Source organism: Brassica oleracea, chromosome C5 (genome assembly GCF_000695525.1).
Source record: "Brassica oleracea var. oleracea cultivar TO1000 chromosome C5, BOL, whole genome shotgun sequence".
NCBI classification, from domain to species: Eukaryota; Viridiplantae; Streptophyta; class Magnoliopsida; order Brassicales; family Brassicaceae; genus Brassica; species Brassica oleracea.
In genome coordinates, this window is record NC_027752.1 from 22,762,983 (window position 1) to 22,767,607 (window position 4,625).

Below are 4,625 nucleotides of genomic sequence, written 5' to 3' on the forward strand. Positions count from 1 at the left end.
TTCATTATCTCTTTCTGAGATAGATTTAATTTGAACAGGGATTTCAGTCCCCTGTTCACCTATATTTGGTTATTTGCGTTGCTTAGTTGACCTTTAGGTTTTTCTAGGACTACTCTTTCATTAGCATCATTGATAAGAGAATACTTACCTGCCTCCGGCGGGGTGTTGTCGATTGATGTTTGATGTGCGTCGTCGACCGATATTCCTGTCGACTTGTCGATCGATATTGCTTTCACTCTGTCGATCGATATGCCTATCTCTTCGTCGATCGATGTCTGGCCGAAATCCATGTTTCCATCTTGCAGCTCCTGTGTCAGCAGGAAAAAAGAGAAAAAAATTAGCAAATTTAGTAACAAAATCTAGATTAAATTCTAAACGTAATCTAATGGTAATAAGAAAGAGTCCCCGGCAACGGCGCCAAATTTGATATCACTCAAATTATCTTAAGGAGTGAATTACTCTCTCAAATAAGAGGTTCAGATGTACTCAATAGATTATGGTCTAAAACTAAATCTAGATTGAATGGTTTATGGGTTTTAAAGCAGTAAATTGGTTGGTGAACAAGTTTATTGCTCGGTTGATTCTTTTGAGTTCGTTAACAGTTGGTTGAAGTAGCTAGATTCAGGTATATTCTCAGGTATGTTAAATAATACTTAATTTGGGAAATTAGGAGTTTATTAATATTAATTGTTCTTGAATTCAAACTAAGGTATAATCTTTTTGATTATCAAATCTGGATCTCGGACCTCAACTCTCGTTATTTTGGTCGCGAGAAAGTGTCGATCGATAATTCTTTGTGAATATCGATCAATACAACTTTAAAAATATCGATCGACAGGGCTATCGCTGTGTCGATCGATACTTCTTCCAGAAAGCTTTACGAACGGGTTTGATTTGTATTCTCTAACTCACTAGACCACCTCTCGTCTGTATCTAGTCAGTTAGATCATTCTAGTTATTTTCAGGTATTGAGTCAAGCAATGGCTTGATCCCAATTAATCCTAGGATATAAGTTTAAAGGGTGATCAATCCTAAACTTAGCTTTAATGCATAACTAGATGATTGAACTATATTTCTAAACATCCTAACAATTGTTGTGTCAGTATTACATTTATCAACCTATTTGAGAAACCTAAATCTAACAGTAAAGACTACTCAGACATATTCACGGAACACATGGTTATGATGGTCTGAATAATACTTAAATAAATTAAATAGCAAAGGTAACAGAAATAATGAAAGCAAGGGAGTTCAAGATCTTCTTTGTTTTGCAGTAGATGTTCTATCTCTCCAATCATAAGCTCTCCTCTTTCAATGGTTGCTTCTTGCCTCCTCCAAACTAGGTGTCAAAGGTCTCTAGGCATGTCTGCCTCTAAAACAATACAAAACCCTAATAAATAGCCTAAGAGGCGACCATGGACTAATGATGTAATTATTGAGACTTTTGTGAAACTTGAAATCTTCTAATTTGTCATTAACTCTCGGATGGCTTCATAATCGATCGATACGAGGGCCTTGACATCGATCGATATTTGGTGGTGACTATCGGTCGATATTGAGCTGCGACTGGCGACCATCTCTTGCTTCCAGCGTAGCTCAAAAGATCTCTAAATAGCTCCAAATACATCATTTCCTTGCAAATAGTACACGGACCTGTAAATACTGTAAATAGACTCTATATAATAATAAATGTATCTTAAAACACTTATAAACCATGGCTAATAGTAGGTAAAATCCATGGTCTATCAGAATCGAGCATATCTTCGAGGACAATTTTTAAGTCTTTCGAAAGTGCTGACCAAAATTTTTAATTTTTTTGTATAGCGCTATTAGCCTTGTATCGGGTGTATGAGAGCTATCTCTATGAGACAGCTTAATCTGTTTAGGACATTGAGAGTTTGTTGTGATCAGCAACAAATTTATCGATAGCTATTACCGTTTTAGATTCTTCACGAAGGATACGTGTTAAGAAGGGTTGTGTGTTTTATAGCCGTGAATGGGCTGTTTTTAAAGTGAGCGTTCCTTTTCGGAAATTTCTTGTCGAAAAAAGTCTTTCAGGCATTAACGACGTCTCGCTTTGCCGAAGGTCGAATTTTTAAGTCGTTTTTTCAAGTGTTGGAGTGTTCTGATGACATTCAGATATTGGGATGTTTTCCGCTGTGTTAAAAAGAAGCTTCAAAAATATCGAGTCTGGGATCAGATATTTCAAATTTTTTGGGAGTATACGATTATACGTATACGTACCTACTCCCCCCCCTTTTTTAATGAGGGGGGACAACTGAGCTCATCGTATGACGAATTGCCTACGTACCCTCTTCAGGGATCAAGCCGTCCCGTAGTTCAGTGCAAAGTTCTGCTTAGCGGTAGTATTTATTGAGGTGCATCGCGTTCCAAATTCTTGGAATTTTGATGTCCTGCATATTTACGATTTCGTACGCACCTACTCGGACTACTTTTATGATTTTGTAAGGTCCTTCCCAGTTGGTTCCGAGTTTTCCTGCATTCCGCTCGGCGGTGTTTTGGAAAACTTTTCGTAATACTAAGTCGCCTTCTTTGAATTTTCGGCTACGTACGTTAGTATTGTAGTACTTTGCAGCCGCCTGTTGATAGTTTTGAATTCGTAAATGGGCTTGGTCCCGTCGTTCATTGATTAGGTGATACCACTCAAATTACCCTAAGGAGTGATTTATACTCTCTCAAATAAGAGGTTAAGTTATAGTACTTAGGGATCTAATTCACAGGGAGCTAGGGAACCTAAGGATTCTAATATGATTTGTTAAGAAAAGATGTTTTAAGAGTTTTAAAAGTAAATTGCAGTTTTATATTGAACAAGTGTTTGTTCAATAGCAGGTTTTTGGGGTTTTGGTGCTTAAAAAGGAAATAGCTAAACTTAAGGTTTTTTATTCAGGAAAGTTGGAATTATAATCCTATAGATGCCTAATGAGTTGCATGCATTGACTTGTTTTCTATTAACTAGATCTATGATCTCAACTCTCGTTATATTGATCTGTAGAAATAGTCGATCAATATTCCAATGGGCGTATCGATCGATACACCTTTTGCACCATCGATCGATTATTCAAGTGTGATGTCGATCGACGCACTCTAGTCAAGCTTTATGCGCATGTTGAATGAATGCTTACTAAGCTCACTAGATAAGTTCTCGGCTTGCTCATAGCAAGAAACATAGCTCTATTAGAATGTTTTCAGGATGAGTATTAAGCTATTGATTTTATCAATCAATCCAAGGGCAGGTTCTAGGTAGCTAATCTAGACACATGCATTAATGAACAATCCTAAAGATGATTATCACAACTCAGCAATCTATAGTTGGGGCTAATCTCTCCTAACATATTTAAACCCTAAAATCTAACAAGAGAACTACTCAGACATGGCTAAGCAATTCATAGCAGCAGTTAAGTATAAAAACTTTTTTTTTTTTTTTTTAAGTATAACTTCATAGAATAATAATACAGATACCAATGGAGTTCCAATCACAAATTATAACTTTGGATCTTCTCTCCTATCTATCAAAATCCTAAAAACCTTGCTGTGAAAATAATAAAACAAGAAAAGCACACTTTACATCTAACATGGCGGCAAAGCTTATATAATTATGGTAAAACTCGTCAGGGGCAATCTTCTAAAATAGTGAAATCTTGGGCTTCAAGTCGGCTGTGACCAAAAGGGCTTTCTGTGCGCTTCGCTATCGATCGACACAATGACTCGTGTATCGATCGATTCTAGCTCCTCTATAATATCGACTGATGGTCGAGCTCGATGGTCATCTCGGGTGCTTGCTATAAATATCTTCAAAATGCTCTTAAATCATCACTTATCTCCAAAACACTTCTGGTCTTATAAATATAATAAATAGACTCTATAATATAATAATTATAAGTAAAAACACCTATTAACTATGGATAGAAATGGGTCAAATTCATAGTCTATCAACTCCCCCAGACTTACCCTTTTGCTTGTCCTCAAGCATAACAAACAGGTAGTCTCTCTGAAAGAGGTTTAAAATAGCAGAGACTCACATGATTTAAAACTTAGAATCATCACCTCTACAATATTGCAATCCACATCTAAAAAGTCATAATCTCAAAAGCACATTATACCATATCCTAGCTTAGCAACCAAATTCATCTAGCCAACAACTTAACAAATCTTGTATGTCATTCCCCTCTACCAACCTCATTTCTTAGCATAAATAAAGTGCAGGCTTTACCTTGTGGGTATCGATCACACGATGCAAGGACTTTCAAACAAGTATCTGGAACTGCAGGTAAACATTAGTTCATATCCTCTCTCTCTACTAATTTTCTCTCCTAGTCAAAGTGTGCTTATATACAAGATCATTGACAAGATTGGACAGGCTTCCATGAATCAAGCCTTAATGGTGGTTGCCACTAAGTCCTGTTCACTTCTTTTTGACCTATATCCTAGGATTATTTGTGAAGCAAGCCTTAATGGTTGTAGCCACCAAGTCCTGTTCGAATTCCTTCCTAATAAATCTCTATATATATATTATAATAATAATATTTTTTTTCGAAAATAGAGAGAGAAAGGGTTATAAATCTATATACAGAAGGCTTTACCTTCCAGACTTGTTTGAAGAATCC